Here is an 18,589-nt window from a genome sequence, read left to right as displayed (position 1 = left end):
TTAATATGTCTGACTGCTTTCAAAATTTTATTGATGGCATAAACACATACACACTTTGGGATCCCCTTAACATCAAGTTTCTGGGAATGGGACACATTAAGATCCCCGATAAATTAAAGGATATTAAGGTTTTCCCTATGGACACACTAATGGCGGAATTGCCAGTAAACAATGAGCTACAATTTATGGAATCATTACCTTGGGTGGGAAGTCTTTGATTACACTGTATATGTATTTTTAATTTTGGCAAAAAGAATTGTATTTGGAATTTATAACATGAAACGTAAAACTATCAAAAAGTTAGGATATAAGTGCCGTGGTTGCTGGTCGGGTTGTCGAAAAAGGGGTTGTGACAGGGATGAGGAAAGTTCAGGCAGAGACAATTTGTCTGGTGTTAATCCTGATCAACGAAATTCCCAAGAGACTATTGAAATGAACCCCATAGTAAAGAACACTACAACCCCAAAGTGTAAGCCTTCTGTCTTACGGATCCAATTGAGGGTCAGTTCAAACTTAGTGATGACAAGTCCAGTATTTCTTTCTCAAGCGGTTTTATTAAGCGTGATCGTATAGTTACAACAATTAAAAGCAGCCCAAATCAAGAGTCTCAGAATCTCTATAAGCGGAATCTCTCTATCTATATGCGGGATCTATCTACTCAACATCATTTTACATGGGTATATATAACATTTTACATATGATGGACAGTTTTGACTAGTTCGGCCCATTTACGACGATCATGAGTGAACATTCAGTGTTCAAAATTAAGATTAATAGTTTATTCCTAAATAAAGTAACAAAACCGTCAAAATGCCAATCAAAGAGTCTGGATGCAGGATTTGAGTCTCCGAGTCCTGGGTCTCGGAGTCCCCCACCTAGTATGAGGCATCACTTACTCATAATACGTTCATTTATACACGGCATACAAGGTTACAAAGGTTAATATATAGAATACACAATACATGACTCAATATAGAGTACCAGAGCTATCGTTGCAGACACAGAATCGCCAAATATGACACTTGTTTTTAAGCTCTCAATTTGGATATTATTATGCCCGTATTATTCGCCTGGTTTTATAACATCATTTAGGAATACTACGCAGTGCTACAAGATTCACAGAGTTCATTCTATTAATTATCATTAACACCATTCACTGCGCAGTACCTAGGTACACTTAAATATCATAGTGACCATTATTTAATACTAGCAATTCAAGATCATAGCATGGCTATCTGTTTACATACGTCCCCCAAACAAAAGAAATATCCCGAAGGGAGATTTCTCATGCCTGTCGCCCGGGATAGGAAAGCGTCCTTGATCTACCCTTGATCAGACGAGCTTCCTAGTGACATACCAGTCAGAACATCTATGTTAAGAGATAGTATCAAGTGACATGTTTCCACCTCCGGCTTGAACATCATACATCTACAAAAACAAATCTATAACCAGGATGTATACATGTACATAAAATCATATGGCTTGATTATATCGCATTACAATCATGAAAACAATAATGAATAAAGTATGACAATAATGACCAAGATGAAATAATCATAGTTGAATATAATCGTAATTCATCATCAAAGTAATACTAAGTATGGTTAAGCATAATGTCACATATATATATATATATATATATATATATATATATATATATATATATATATATATATATATATATATATATATATATATATATATTTATATCTATATCTATATCTATATCTATATATATATATATATATATATATATATATATAAAGTCAAGGCATGCATGTAAGTTCACAAAATATCTCTTCCTTCTTAGGGGCGGGGTTAGCGTCAAAGGTTGGGAGTCGGTTTCTTCCTGAAGTTCTCCGGAGTGAATCACCAAATACAAGATTTATATTAGCACAAGATAACGCACATTTATACTTTTACACATTCTACACAATTCACATTTTTAATTTTCAGTAACTTTCACAATTCCTTTCACAAGGAATACACAATTTCTTCGCGGCTGTAGCTTAATTATTCATCAATCATCGGCACCCGTGGATAGAGGGTCGGCGCGGATGGCGAGGCGACTTCTCGCGGAGCGTCTCCTGCGTTCCTCTGTTGCGTAGACATTGCGACCTTCTCTTCCATGTATTTACGTGCCAGCTCTGGGTCCGGTCTATAGTATTTGGTCCATGGAGATTCTTCATTTTTCTCCTCTCCAAGAAATTGTTGTGCTAGTTTAGTCGAAATTATCCCCGTGTTACTGGTAAATTTGCGAGTTGCGATTCTTTCGCTTCGTCGGGGTTTCTCTTGGATCCTAGAGTCTTTCGGGATTGGTTCAATTTCAATAATGTCGCTAGAGGTCCTTTTCTCTGGATTCTCACAACACAAAATACAGTGTCTTTGGAAGAACCTTTGGAAGGCACGCTCCAATACAATTATCGCTGGCATCGGTGTACAGGATGTACGGCTTATTAGTATCTGGATATGCTAGGAAAGGCACTATCGTTAAACTTTCTTTAATAAAGTCAAACGCTTTTTGGCAACATGGTGTCCATTTGAACCTTGCATATTTTCTAGTTAAGTCAATCAATGGTTCTGCAATCTTAGAGAAGTTCGGTATAAATCTCCTGTAATAACTACACATACCCATAAAGCCACGAACTTCTCGGACTGTAGTGGGCGCTGGTAACTTTCTTATAGCTTCGACTTTCTTTGGATCAGGTGTAACGCCATGTTCATCAATGATGAAACCAAGATATTCTGTCTGTTCCTTGAAGAAACTACATTTCTTTAGCTTCATTTTAAGTCCATGCTTCCTTAGGCGGTTGAAAACGTCTTGAATATGACGAAGATGATCTTCCGGTGTATCTGAGAATATAAGAATGTCATCCAGGTATGCGATAGCAAACTCTTCTTGTCCTTGAAGAACTATGTTCATCAGCTCCTGAAAAACTGCTGGTGCATTACTCAACCCAAATGGCATACGGTTGAATTGGAATAGTCCTTTGTGACATGCAAAGGCCGTTTTTTCTTTACTTGAATCTTCTGATTTCACTTGCCAATATCCACTCTTTAAGTCTAGTGCAGTAAACTATTTTGCCTTACCTAGTAAACATAGGATGTCATCAATCAACGGTAGCGGGAATGATACGGGTTTCACTATCTTATTCAAGCTTCTAAAGTCAACGCACATCCGGTCTGATCCGTCCTTTTTCTTCACCACTACTAAGGGAAATTACCAAGGTGATTGTGATCTCTCAATAATCTTTGCGTCCATCATTTCCAGTATGGCCTTGTCAATTATCTGTCTTTTATTTAAGGGTACACGGTAGGGTTTGTTCTTTATTGGGTGGTGATCTCCAGTTTCTATCTTCATTTTAACAGTATCAGTCACTCCAAGATCACTGTCTTTCTTTGCAAATAAATCATTGTTTTTGCTCACAAGTCTTTTGATTGAGTGTTCAAATCTTTTAGGTACATCAATTTCTTCTTTTGTGTCTTGAGTAGTCTGTATTTCTGAGATTTCCTTCTGTTTTAATGCGGTAATTCGTCCTACTATGTAGCCTCTTGGAATTTTATAATTTTTGTTAGTTTGGTTAACGAAGATCATTGGAACTTTCTTATCTTTCCGAACTATACAAACGGCGTCTTTTAAATATAGTCCTGGGTCTTCCATAATGCAGTTATTGTCTATGCTGTTCACTTCAACCAAGTCACTTTTTTCCAGAGGAAAATTGTTATTTATTTTTCCATAGAATACAGTCACCGTGTTTGGTCTCATAATAAGTTTCTTAGGAGTTTTTACAATAGTTGAGATGTGTAAATCTTCTTTTAGTTCCGCGTATACTTTGCCATCAATACGCATGAGTCCAGATCAAAGTATAAACGAACATTGTTTTTCTTGAGCCAATCACGACCGAGAATCATGTTTCGGTTGAGTCCCTTTGTCACATAAAGTTTGTGGTCTAAAGTTAACCCTGAAATCTTAAAGGAAATATTTACATACCCTATCGCAATTAAAGAATTGCCATTTGCTGCTTGTAAAGAGGGGATATCATTATTAAACAATTTGGGGCGGGGAAATAGATTTTCATACATTTTTTTTACTAATTAGAGATACGGCTGCACCTGTATCTACCAAAGCTCTAAATTTATTTTTACTTACTTTTAATAAACAGCTACTGGGGTTGTTAGTAAAATTAATTTCATGTGTAGGTCTTTGTTTAAAGTTCTTTCTTCGGGCTTCAACGAAGGAAGAACGTCTTAGTTTTCCTGTTTTTGTTTGTCAAAATAAGAGCGAGGTTTGAAATTTTGAGACGATCCCCTATTTACTTGGTCGCTAGATTTATATGTTCGGCCTTGACGATTTGATGGTCTGCCCCGATTTTGCTGCGCTCTATGATACATATGCGAGCCCCAACAATCTGCACGCACATGACCTACTTTACCACAATTCCAACATTCCACAGGCGAACGGGGTTTCTGCTCTGTATTATGGACGGGTTTGTTTTGACTGGGTCGTTTATTTATTTGAGGACGGGACCTGACTTGGGGTTTATTTTGAGTACAAAATCGAGCCCTATGACCCGCCTGTTTGCATTTAAAACACCTACTATTACGCGCATGGTCAATTTCCATTGATTCTACATGCCTTGTTTCTACTGAGGTAAGATTATCTGCTCTATCCTTTAATAAGGGAAGAGTAGTATCAAAATTTGAAAGAGTTCGTCTGTTGTCATTACTCTGTACAATTTCTGTCATATTTGACCCTCTTATCGCTAGCCTCTGTCTCAGATTTTGTTCTCGCATTGCTATTTGAATTGCGGATTCTAAATCTTTAGGGTTTTCTCGCAAAATTTTCATTCTGAGGTAGTCGAATGTCAACCCGTCACAAAAGATATCTACTAACTGTTGTTGTATCAAAGGATCTTTTAGTCTGTCATTACTGTAGGCGTCTTCCGCGATTTGCAATAGTCTCTCGGCGAACAACTGAACACTTTCATTTGAATTTTGTCGAGTCTTACGCATTACTGCTAACGCGTGTTGGGGATCTGTTATTTCTGCAAATCTATTTTTAAGGGATTCCTTAAGATCGTTCCAAGATGGGATTTTTTCAGACGCATTTGTTTCATCTAAATACCTTTTAATATAATCCCCAACTGAACCCTTACTCGTTATGTATGCAAGCATGGGGATCTCATGACCTTGTTTCCCAGACATAACACTGTACTTTTCAACTTCCTTTATCCACTGTTTAAATTTTTGAGCATCTCCCTCAAAAGGAGTTATCACAGAAGATAGGGGCACTGAGAGTGCGGCTGTTATAGCTTTAACTTGACCAATAAAAAAATCTTTTTCATCATCCTGATCTGGGACTCGGTGTCGAGGTTCACGAGTTTCATACGACCTAGCATCATGATATGTTTCAAAAGTATTTTGTTTAATCTGCTCTTTTTCTGGGGACTTTTGACCTGTTTCTTGCCCTTTATTTTCATTGTTCTGACCCCACCCCGCGAATTGTTTTTCTAATTGCTCCATTTGATTTTTAAACTCTTTTTTGTCAAACCCATCACCTGTCGCCATATTGGTTGCATAGACAAAGTTGTTTACTTCGAGATAGCTATAAGAGACATATAAAAATGGTTCTTACCTTACTCTGTATTGAACTTCGCTCAATCCTGGTCACGGCACCAAGAAAGTTCATGTAAGCCTTCTGTCTTACGGATCCAATTGAGGGTCAGTTCAAACTTAGTGATGACAAGTCCAGTATTTCTTTCTCAAGCGGTTTTATTAAGCGTGATCGTATAGTTACAACAATTAAAAGCAGCCCAAATCAAGAGTCTCAGAATCTCTATAAGCGGAATATCTCTATCTATATGCGGGATCTATCTACTCAACATCATTTTACATGGGTATATATAACATTTTACATATGATGGACAGTTTTGACTAGTTCGGCCCATTTACGCCGATCATGAGTGAACATTCAGTGTTCAAAATTAAGATTAATAGTTTATTCCTAAATAAAGTAACAAAACCGTCAAAACTGCCAATCAAAGAGTCTGGATGCAGGATTTGAGTCTCCAAGTCCTGGGTCTCAGAGTCCCCCACCTATACTCTGTCCCGGGTTTTTGCTTCCACCACTTTTTGCCAAATATTTCGATAATCATAATTATCTCTTTACCCAAAAGTGTTTCATTCACTAGAAGGAAAAATGCCTAGATTATCTGCCATAAAATTGCTTCTCAATGTCCACCTGGTTTATGATACGAGCGAAAATTGAAACCTTACGGGAATTTAACATTGCAGAAAATGGCTGCCACTTCGGAAGGGGCCTGTAATTATTTGAGGATATTCGTGAAGAATCGTAACGTTACGTCGATGACGTATGCTGACGTCGAGCACGTTGCCGTTGTTCGCGCAGGCTTTCGGGATGTTTCGGTATTTGTCCAAGTTTAAAACATACAGCTTCCGAGGATAACCAAACATATCCTATAGTCTGCTATTCGACTATAAACTATAGACCATATAATTCTAAAACATATATATCTATCGTATACATATATCATCACACAAAATAAGATGCCGAGTTCCAAGAAGGGGAAGTCAGCGAAGTCAGTGAAGTCTATGGAGGTATACAATAATTCATTGTGTCAGTCATATCATTTCAGATTCTTTACGATGACTGCAATATATTTGACTTCACTTTTTCTTTGTATGGGCCTAACGTTAAAATCCTATGCCTCATACATATGCAATCCTGTATAACTCTATCTATATAAGTTTAAATGATAACTCTACTGTACCTGATATTGAAAATGTAAACTTCCTGTAATTTCCAAATGGTGCACTTTCACAAAATTACGAACACAAGGATCCATGATCAACACACATATCATAGTCAGTTTGAAATAATGTCCCGAATTTATGAATGCTAAGAATCCAATTTTTAATCCAAATCAAACTTTTCCACTGCTGTCTGCTTCGTATGATGTCACTATAAAATATTTGACCTTGCCCTTAAAATACAAATGGGTGCCAAGTCATTTTGCACCCCGTTCAATTACACCCATATGTTTATTATATATTTAGGCTAGCCTGATTTGGTCTTGGGCCAGTTTTACACTACATGATAAAGTGAAGTCAAAAATTTAAAGTCTATAATAATATATCATGAGCCATTCACAACTTGCAACATGAATATAGGTGTGCAAATTAAAATGGGAAGATATATTTCCAAGAAATTTTTTCTATTTTTAAGGAGGAGGGGCAAAAGGGGTGTGAAAAAAATGTAAATTGTGAATGGACGTTTATGTGCAATATAGTTTAAATATGAGCCTTTTACAATTTTCATATCCCAGAAAGTTGTGGACAAATTTATGGGTGTGAATATCATATATGCAAGTATTGCACTATACTGTAGGCCATTTTAAGGGGGGTGTGCAGTAATCTTGTTCATTTGAGGAGGATAAGAAATATGAAGTCCTACATGTCATTTTGTTTGAAAAGTATGCATACAAGAACAGGACAATGTCTTTTAAATCACTTAGAACGGCTGTCAAACTGCGCAGTTACAGACTTATTTTGAAGATTTAAAAATCTGGAAAAATATGAAGGGGGTACATTGGTATCCCCTACACAGTTTGAAAGCTGTTTTAAGTGATTATATAAGGCATCATCCTGTTCTCGTACGCATACTTTTCAAACAAAATGACATGTTGAACTTCATATTTAATGCTTTTGTATCTTTTGGCAATAGTTTTGGTCAGTTTTAGGCAGAAACAAGCCAGTTCAAAAAATGTTAACATTCTTATCTTCAAAGGAATAAGATGGCCCCACATTCCCCTTAATACAGAAATACAGTCAAACCTTGTTATCTCGAACTAGATGGGACTGGTTAAAAACCTCGAGATATCCGAGTATTCGAGATATCAAGGTAAATCACTTAAAATTTAATTGGTTGGGACTTACAAATCACTTCGACATATCCATTGTATTCAAGATATCGGTGTTCGAGATACCGAAGTTCCAACTGTATATATACAGTATACACATACAAGTCATGCACTTAGAAGTTGGGTTTGCATACTAAGAATTAATAAAGTACAGGTAAATAAGAGTTTTACAATTTATTTCCCAAATAATATGTAGGTAACAGCTATACCTTTGTAGCCATTTAAAGCAATTCTGCAAAATAATGTATTGCTGTTATCCTTTTCATTGCGAAAACATTGAAAAAAGCACCCCAAATCAGTATTCAACATTGAAATATGACTCTCGGGTCAATTTTAAACCCAGGTCAATATTCTTTGTTCCATCCTATTCTGGCAAAATAAGATTTTAAAAAATTACTCTCTATTTCTCTGTAAAAGTTTAACCAAGGAATCATGAAATTTGCAATTAAGAAAAATTAATATTGATGTGAGATCTTGACAATCTTTCAACTGAAAATGATTAGTGGAAAAGTTGGGCTAAAATTAGTGCTCCTGGTAGAGTCTAAAGTTAACCCTATACCTAGGTACATACATTATACCAGTATACTAAATGTTATCGGTAATTATGAAAGCTTGTATCAGCTTGCATAGTATATTACACATGTGCAATATCAATTTTCTTCCTCAGGCAACAGATATTTTAAAGATAATTTACATCCAATTTCAAAAAGAAAAAGAAGAAGGCCATGTGAGAAACATTGACGACCCCATGAAGAGATTATCTTCAGCAACAGGTAACAGAAAAAAATTTGCATAAAATGGCTACATTTATAACTATGGAAAAATAGTGTGTTGAAAATCAGAATTTCATTATTTTTTAATCATGGTACAAAATGTATCAAGTGATATATTTCGATACTGGTATTTCTGTCATAATGTAATGTTAATTTTGAATTTACTGGGTGGGTGTAAACACAAAATTTACAACATGACAACTGTTGAAATTACTGTGTTTTACCTTAAGTGATTGTAAAATCAGCATTTACATATTGGTTGACAATACTCACCAGAACAATACTGTTACCAGTATGTGGCCTAAAGTATATTGCTGCATGTTGTAATATATAGCTTATTACAAAGCTCACCGAGACGAGGCATCAGCTTTATGAGACCACCTTTATCATATTATATGAAAATCATAGTTAATAATCTTGGATATCAGAAACTGTAATATGGTTTGATACAATATTGAATATCGTATGATACATTATCATGGGATACAATAATATATTATGTAATACAAAATCATATTATACAATAATATCTTATATGATACAATATACAAGTAATACATTATAATATTATATAATACAATATAAAAACATATCATATCCAAGTCTTTCAAGTCCCTAAGTAGCATCCGTGCAAGTTTGGTGAAGATAGTAATAACTTAGATACAGGACCTAGTGCACCAAAAACTTGAATCAGGTCTGGACGCTGACGCCAACGCCGGGGTATAGCATAAGCTCCCCCAGACTTTGTCTCGGTGAGCTAAATACACTTGCCCATGATATTATTTGAAAACTGTTTCTATAGATGATTTTTGAAGGATAGTGCACAATAATAGACAAAAATCAACATCAAAAAATATCATGTGAGGCTGAGTGACTCAGGTACATGTAGCTTAATAAATACAAATGGGTAGTAGAATATTTTTTAACATCATTAGGGATAAGTGTGAAAACACTGAAAAAGAAGGTTGTTGTCGACCCTGTGGAGATGGTGGTGGAGGATCTTCAGGCAGCTCCTCCTGTACCTGTTCCTAAGAAGAAACGTGGTCCCTGTAGAAAGCTTGATGACTTCGATGCAGATTTGGTGAAGAGGACCATTCATGATATGCAGTTGAAGGGCCAGTACGTTTCACTTCGTCGACTGTCAGATGTACTAGTAGAAAAGGGAGTCAGGATCACAAAGTCTCCATTGGGGAGACTTGTGAAGGATCTTGGGTTCAGGTAAGCACATAGAGATGAATCTCATTTTCCTACTGCAATACTGCCAAGTCACCTTCAATCTGTCTAATAAATGTGTAAATCATTTGAGCATATGCCATATTCATGAAAAAATGTTTCCCAATTCAATCAATCAATTAACATAATATAAAAACAGATCATACCATCAATAATTCGCTTACATGTGATAATGAAAAGTGGTACTAGTATGTGTATTAAAAATATCATGTCTATTTTTTTCCAGATTCTACAAAACTCGTTCCAACCAACGCTACATTGGAGACAGGAACGATATCGTAAGTATGCGACATACTTACCTGAGGTCCATTAGGAAGTTTAGAGAGGAGGGTCGTCCTATTGTGTATTTGGATGAGACTTGGTTGAACACCAATCATGTAGCGAGGGGAGATTGGGTGGACTGTCCTAGGACATCTACCTCTGCCTTTGAGTCGCATCGTGGAGGTCATGGGCGTTTTGTCCCATCTGGGAAAGGCTCTCGTCTGATAATTGTGGATGCAGGTTCTTCGGCTGTGGGTATGATCCCGGGATCTGCTCTCATTTTTGAGTCGAAAACAGGCAACCAGGATTATCATGACGAGATGAACTCAGAAAACTTTACGAAGTGGTTCACTGAGCAGTTGCTCCCTAACCTACCGACCAATTCAGTCGTAGTGATGGATAATGCTTCCTATCACAGTCATCTGGATCCTGAGTCTAAGTGTCCGACTTCGTCGGCATCGAAGGCCGAGATCCAGTCTTGGCTTGATAGAAAGGGTATTCATTACACTCCGGGAATGATCAAGGCTGAATTGATCACATTGGTGAAGCAACATAAACCTCGTCCTAAATATGTAATAGACGATTTGGCTTCGAAAGCAGGTCACACAGTTTTGCGTCTACCTCCCTATCACTGTGAGCTTAATCCTATTGAGTTGGTCTCGAAAGATTGTATGGGTTGAGTGTGAAGTGTGTAAGAGGTGGAGTCACCGCATATGTACCAAGCCCTCTCTAAAGTCAGGTAAGTGTGTCCAATGTTGGAACACTTTGTATGGTCTGAATCCAGCTCCTTCATGAGTCTTCCCATGGTGTCTGGAGAACTGCTCCCTTTTAAAGGTAAAAGAAAGAAAATTAATCACTGATTTACACATAACTTCATAAATTATTATCAATTTTCTAAAATGGCAATACAGTATTCTATACATGTAGTCCGATATAAATTTTGGGGAAAACACGTTTGAAAATGTATATTCATTAATATTTTACTTAATGCATCATACTTTTTATCATTCTGACAACAACACAACATTAAAGATAAGACACAACACATCTTCAATCATTTTGCAAAAAGTTTAACACTTTCTTACCCTTGCAATGTGAAGATATCCACTTCACAATTCCAAAATCATTTTTCTTGCATGACATTTTCTATTTCAATATATTGTTTGAATGGAAAATATTTTCTATAACCTAATCTATAATTGTCCATTTGCATTTTGCATACTATTATAAGTATTATTTATTAACAAGTTGGTAATTAAAAACTTGTTTGAATATTTTGTATCAGTGATTAGTTTCATTTCTTTATACTTGGGACTGCTTTATATAACTAAGCATCTTGTTTTTAATTCCCTGTGGGTTTATTACTTGTTGTAAACTTGACAGATACAATGAATTGCTCTTATAACGAAGCAAAAATGTCCGTCCCTGGCACTTAGTTATAAGAATGTTTTACAGTAATTAGTTATACAATTGACAGGTATATTTTACCTCTCTTTCAAACTATATTTTAATGAATAAAATGATGCACGAAATTTGTTCACAAAACAAACGAACAGGTACCGCGTTATATCGCTGTATAACAAAATTTGCCCCCAATGTCGAGGCGGCTATGATTTTATTACGACTTGGATATCACTATATATAAAGGTTATAATGTTTTGGCAAACCAGATATAAACGGTTACCTGTGTACATTTTATTCACTTATAGTCTACTTCTAGAATCAATGCATAACACGTGGGTTGAATAAACCCAATTATTCTGGAGACAAAACCAAACGAATAAAAGATGATTGATGCATTCAAGGCCTATTAATAAACTTACATTTTCCAGGGGGGTATGGAATCCCCCTTCCCAATCAGTCTGTTGCATGATGACTACAAATGTATGACTAATTCAATGTGCTAAGAATGCACGCTTGTTTAGGGTGACTGAACCTAGTACAAATCCCAAATAAATTTTAAAATGATTTCTACTTGTAAATATGATATTTTCCATTCATTGTTAATTCCTTTTCATTGATTTTCAATGATTCTATATATTAAGATGGTAAGTTATAAAAAGCAGTCCCAATACTGAACTAGTATACCTGACTTTTGAGAAGTGAAACTTGAACTATTCTTCTTCTGCATGTTATGAATGGCTTTGTCAGCAGATTTTCATCTATAGTATCAATCTTTCTACTGTGATCATCTTTCTCTCTGGAATAGGGAATTCAATTGTTACTAATGTTCATGTTTTAAATTAATTTGAAATTTAAAGAAAAAAATGTTTATTCACAAGCAGTGTTCAAATATAGTTTTCAATCCATTTTCTCACAATGTGTACATAATTATTTGTTGTTAAATATGAATAATAATGCAGGTGACTTGTATAATACTTTTGAATTCATTAATTCCAAATGAATCACATTTGATAACTGTGATATTGCCTATCTGTGATTTGTTGCATATTTTACAAATGCAAATATTACATGTATAATACTTTTGAATTCATTAATTTAAATTGAATCACATTTGATAACTGTGATATTGCCCATCTGTGATTTGTTGCATATTTTACAAATGTAAATATTACATGTATAATACTTTTGAATTCATTTGTTGAGAAACAGTTTATCAGTGCCTGTGTATATGTGTTCATTTTGGAGAAATCATGTATCACTAGTAAAATGTTTTGTATTTGATTTTTTTCCTGGAAAATGAGCTGTAATTTGATATCATGAAACTGTGATTATATCAACATCTGCAATTAAAAATAACAAACATCTCATAATTATCAAAAAACTATTAAAAATGATATATAATAATGATTATCTGTCATGTTATGAGATCCATGAATGAACTTTTGTGCAAAATAAACATTATAAAATTATAATTACATTTTTTTTTATTTAAAAATACCATCATGATGCTAAAATCAGATCAATATGGATATAAAAGGGGCTGTAAATTGCAAGCTGAGTAAGAATACTTGAAGAACCCATATACAGTTCTATCCATATACTATTACAGTTCTATTTATCTATATTCTCGAACACTGATATCTCAAACACAATGAATAAGTGATTTATAAGTCCCAATTACTTATCTTTTAAGTATTTTACCCTCAATATCTTGAATACTTAAATAACTAAAAGTTTTCAAACAGTCCCATCTATTGTTCGAGATAACGAAGATTGACTGTACTTTACTTTGAGAAGTGAAGAGAATTTAACCTACTTATGACTTCTACACAATATTTTTATTGATGAATGAATATTGGAACTCTCAAAAAAAGCCGATATAGTGATTATTCTATTAGCATACCAGGTAGTTTATATTTGATAAACTATACTAAATTCAGTAGAGAGCATAGAGTGGTTTCATGGAGCTTTATTATGATATACATTTCTGATTATATGGACTTTAAAATTGAGCATATTTGGTTTTCTGAAAATATTTTACTCGTATGATGTCACAGTAAATTTAACCTCCTGAATGGACTTTAAAATTGAGCATATTTGTTTTTCTGAAAATATTTTACTTGTATTATGTCACAATATATTTAAACTCCTGAATGGACTTTAAAATTGAGCTGTTTGGTTTTCTGGAAATATTTTACTCGTATGATGTCACAGTAAACTTAATCTCCTAAATGGACGGTTTTGAAATAATCATTTCATGCATGTAAATTATATAAAATAAATTAATACACTTGGCCATGCAATCAAAAGCCAAGTTCAAGGAAAAAGTCACTCAAATTAACAGGCATTTTTTTTATAATGAAAGATATAATAAATAAACTGTACAAATGTAAAATAAGCGAAAAAATTGCATTCAGTTTGGGGATAAAAAATCAATATCTAAAATAATTTATCCAGTAAGTAACAACAAAAGCCCCTGCGAGATTCGAACTCGTGATGTACGGATCATTAGTCCGACATGTTATCCACTCGGCTATGAAGTATGTTACATGTTACTGTTCATAAAATCTACTTAATAAAACGAAATGTCGTTTTGATCAGCGGTCAGCCATTTTGTGATGATGTGTTAATTATTCCACATTAATTTGATTATAATTATCATGGACATAATCGAACACTGCTAATATCATATCGTGAATTATTGTCTGAGACTTGGTTATTCACGGGACATATAATGCACATAAGTGTATGTCTGGTTAACCTTTTTGAAATAAATGAAAACAATAACGTTATACACTTAAGTAATAATACATCTATTTTATCAAAATTATATAAATTTGTACCAATTGATTAACGAATAATTCAAAAACATTTCTAAGCAGGCATTAGAGATGAGTACATCTCAAAACTGGAATGATTATAGATATTCCTTTTTAATAATATTTTTGGGTTAATCTCAATGTTCTCCACCACTTCCATGGCCCCACCAGAGACATAAATATGTCTCTGGTCCCACCAACCACCCATTAAATAACTACAGCAAACACAATTCATTTTTCATAACTAGGTGTCACATTAAATATGAGGGTGTTACCAGAAACGTTTTTATTTGGCTGTCACAGATCAAATTGTCGTATGTTGATGTTTATATTATTCTGCGGTTTCACAATGAGTCCTACTTTCGCTTTACAGATTCAAAAAGATACTCATAAAGATCTATTAAGTACTGATATTATGAACTGCTATTATATATGTTAAATGTCCCAAATACTATAGAATAATTACAGTTTACATACCTTTATTCCAGATGCGCTGATATTTCGACGAGAGTATACTTGTAAACTTTAGACACGTCAGTTCGAGGCAAGCCCTGTGCATCGTTGGTTGTACCGCGTCACACTCGGCTTGAATTTTATATTTTCCTGACTTTAAATTGTCTTATGATAGTTTACAACATTACCAAACAGCTGAGTTATCAATAACATATGCAAAGTTGAAATTGAATATTTTATTTTATTTTTGCGCTTTATTTCGATGTGCAACAAAAAATAATAACCACTCCCTTGTACGCTTGACTGCAATGGCCGAAATTAACATTGAAAAATCCCGTAGACTTCAGAAATCGTCTCATAACATAACAGCAGAAAATATTTAAGCGGTCCGGTAACGGTAATTTTGTCTGGAAATTTTATAACCTTAGAAATATCCACATTTTAATGAAATATTATCTTATTTTCACTGATAATATTGTCAAAATATCGTGGAAGCGAAAACCCGGGACAGACTATAGTATGAGGCATCACTTACTCATAATACGTTCATTCATACATGGCATAAAAGGTTACAAAGGTTAATATATAGAATACACAATACATGACTCAATGTAGAGTACCAGAGCTATCGTTGCAGACACAGAATCGCCAAATATGACACTTGTTTTTAAACTCTCAATTTGGATATTATTATGCCCGTATTATTCGCCTGGTTTTATATCATTTAGGAATACTACGCAGTGCTACAAGATTCACAGAGTTCATTCTATTAATTATCATTAACACCATTCACTGCGCAGTACCTAGGTACACTTAAATATCATAGTGACCATTATTTAATACTAGCAATTCAAGGTCATAGCATGGCTATCTGTTTACATAAGAGACATCCCCGTTATGGAAAACCACGACGATCAATTGCAGACGCTCACGCTATTGGACCAATCACTGAAGAATTAGCATACCAGTTGACCGGAGAGAATAGGAACTCGGATTATCCGAGGCCTGAACGCTATGGACCGGACCCGGACTTGGCACGTGAATACCTTGCGGAAAGGGCGTTGGTGTCTAAGAAATAGAGGAACGCAGTCGATGTTCCGCGAGAAGCAAACTCGCCATCCGCGCAGGAAGTGCCGTTGGTGTGCTTATAAAAATTGTGTATTCAATATGTTTCAATTTGTGAAAAATGTAAAATGTTATTGAAATAATTATGAAATGTTATATTTGAAATCAAATGTGGTGAGCTGAGAACTGCGAATGGAATTCTTCGAATCCGAATTACACAACGTTTTTCTTGATTATCGTTCCGATTATTCGAAATGGATACAATTGTGTGAAACCGATAACTTTAGTGTAACTTTTATGTACGCTGGACTGTATAACATGTATATATGCTTATGTATTTTATGATAATTCTAGCGGCGCTTATGCTTGAATTAACATTTTATGATGGACTTTATATGTTACCTGTGTGGAACTTTGGACATTGGACAATTCTGATTGCATCTAATTGCAATTATATTTGATTTTGATTATTTTGTATTGATTACTATTGTTGTCAAAAGTATATATGATTATTACTGACTTTTGCATGAATTGCTAAACAATTATATATTGTCATGAGTGAAGTATACATATTTGTTGACAGACTATTATTGTGTCTCAAGCCGGTATAGGAAATTGGTCACTTCATTCAACCTCTTAACATAGATGTTCTGACCGGTGTGTCACCAGGAAGTTCATCTGACCTAGAAGAGTTTGAAGGATAATTTCTCACACCGGGCACCTGGCGAAAGAAATCTCCCTCGGGGATATTTCTTTTGTTAGGGGGACGTATGTAACCAGATAGCCGTATATATATGGAATATAATTTTATGATTGTATTCTGCTTTACGTTAATTAGTCATTAATTTGTTGTGCACTCGATACGAATTAAGTGTATAGTGAACAATGTTAAAGGTCATTGACTGAGAGGGACAGCTGCGTAGTTAGAACTCGTGGTGATAGCGGAATGACCAGGAAGAATAAAACTCTCGATGATGATTGGACTTTGGAAAGCGGTCAACGGATGCAAGACTCTTAATTGTAATTAACTGTTAACAATGGACTTCGTTATAAGTCACTTATGAACTGTGACCCGAAAGGATGTACTAACAATTGCTTATTTTATTTTACTGATTTTTATACTTATGATTTGATTAATAATTAGTAGATGGATTTTAGACTGATAGCAGATTGATTATATATTGCTTTTATACCACTGTACGATTACAGTGCTTAATAAATATCATACAACTCCAACTGACTTATGATTTCAAAAGTCTGAAGAATAACAGCAGAAGGATCACACAGTCAAGTTAGCATAAGTACATGTAAAAATTGATATTATAAGGTATAAAAAATCATAAGCTCAAGATGTCAATTTTAAATCAATGTGTTTGTTGTTTAATATTTATTTCCTTTAAGTTAACTTATAAAATACTTGATAAGAAAAAAATAAACAATGGTTCACAGATGCCTTAGAAATCAATATTTGGATTTCTAATCACGTGTATCGGTCCTTAATCATACACCTGTCATACGTTATTTAATTTTTCTTATGTAGGATTCCCCAATGTTCTGGGGTGCGTTGACGGAACTTTTATTAGAATCATTGCTCCTAGCAAGAATGAGCCAGATTACGTCAACCGTAAAGGATTCCATTCATTGATTCTACAGGTACCCCCCCCCCCCCCCATTAAAATTTTTTTTTACATATACGAGCTTTTCCCGTTGTTACATGTATTGTACATGCAATTATATTTACAATGACAATGAGTTTTTATTTTCATATAAATTAAGCGTAGAGTCAATTTATAAAAAATTACTAGTACACTATGAAGAAGGAATAACAGTGAAATACATGTTGTTTTGAACAATGTTAGTTTTTGTTAAATTGTGCGATGCTAAATATAAGATATTTGCGCAAAATGGCCCGGTAGCTTGCACGATAGTCGGATATGGCGGGAGTCGGCTTTGTGTCAGCAGTTTGAGAATGGTATTAGGCTAAGAAAATATATAATTCAGATACATGCAAATACAGAATAGTTAATTCAAAAGCTATACGAATGAGTTAATGATTTTATATGTCATTCGAACAGGCGTTCATAGTGGATTTCTTTTGGGAGATTCTGGTTATCCTTGTAAAAGGTACCTAATGACACCTTTTCTAAACCCGTACACTGCCCCCCAGCAAAGGTTTAATGCATCCCTCTGTAAAACTAGGGTGATGGTGGAACAGACATTTGAAATTCTGAAACGCAGATTTTCTTGTCTTCAAGGAGTGCTTAGGTATACGAAAGTCTGTAATTAGATATCCAAATACAGGCATCTTTGTTTCATATAAATAATTCATATTGTTAAATATATATTTCATGAATTGATATTAATCATGTTTTGCAATTAATGCATATTTTCAACAAAATACGGCATATACCCGGAATTATTAATATTGTGGTCAATAATTTTAAACAGGACAGATCCAAATCAAGCGACAAAATATGTCATTGCCTGTGCAATCTGTGGAATGAGGATATCGCTCCTCAAACTGACGAACCATAAATGCTTTCTTTATTTCAATAAGCTCTTTCTCTGCTTCTAATTTTTGTTTTTCAATTATCAATTTTTCAATTTCGACCTAAATTCTCTTGTTATCCAATCTTAAATT

At 34.6% G+C, this 18,589-nt stretch overlaps 1 protein-coding gene and 2 long non-coding RNA genes across 3 annotated transcripts in view; 1 reads left to right on the top strand and 2 right to left on the bottom strand.

Annotated features, from left to right (window-relative positions):
• Window positions 1-18,589, top strand: part of LOC128179485 (short-chain collagen C4-like) — a 145,345-nt gene that overhangs the window by 35,371 nt on the left and 91,385 nt on the right. The gene's annotated exons all lie outside the window — the stretch shown is intronic.
• LOC128179492 (uncharacterized) lies at window positions 8,100-10,861 on the bottom strand. Its single transcript, XR_008243088.1, has 2 exons — window positions 10,246-10,861; window positions 8,100-9,994 (listed from the first exon to the last, which is right to left on the bottom strand). It is a non-coding gene; the product is annotated as an uncharacterized LOC128179492 (long non-coding RNA).
• LOC128179491 (uncharacterized) lies at window positions 10,873-15,410 on the bottom strand. Its single transcript, XR_008243087.1, has 3 exons — window positions 14,908-15,410; window positions 12,296-12,407; window positions 10,873-11,032 (listed from the first exon to the last, which is right to left on the bottom strand). It is a non-coding gene; the product is annotated as an uncharacterized LOC128179491 (long non-coding RNA).

Source organism: Crassostrea angulata, chromosome 4 (assembly GCF_025612915.1).
Source record: "Crassostrea angulata isolate pt1a10 chromosome 4, ASM2561291v2, whole genome shotgun sequence".
Lineage (NCBI taxonomy): Eukaryota > Metazoa > Mollusca > Bivalvia > Ostreida > Ostreidae > Magallana > Magallana angulata.
Note: the sequence above shows the minus strand (reverse complement) of the source record. Positions and strands in the feature narration are given on the sequence as shown.